This window comes from Oryzias melastigma, linkage group LG15 (assembly GCF_002922805.2).
Source record: "Oryzias melastigma strain HK-1 linkage group LG15, ASM292280v2, whole genome shotgun sequence".
NCBI lineage: Eukaryota > Metazoa > Chordata > Actinopteri > Beloniformes > Adrianichthyidae > Oryzias > Oryzias melastigma.
This window is the reverse complement of record NC_050526.1, coordinates 17908996-17909223: the sequence shown is the minus strand read 5'-3', so window position 1 is coordinate 17909223 and position 228 is coordinate 17908996.

Genomic DNA, 228 nt, shown 5'->3' with positions numbered 1-228 from the left:
TTTAATGTTTGTCATGAATGAATGAATGTTTGTGGGTTTTCTCCTGGAGCTCAGGTTTCCCCTAAAAAAGAATGAGTGAAGAATGAGTGAATGAAACAAAATAAAAAAAAGAATGAATGTGTGTGTGTGTGTAATGCAACCACAAGGGGGCGCATTCCAGTGTCCTCCTGTGCCGGTCCCAAGTCCGGATAAATGCAGAGGGGTGTGTGAAAGCAAAAGCAATTTAAA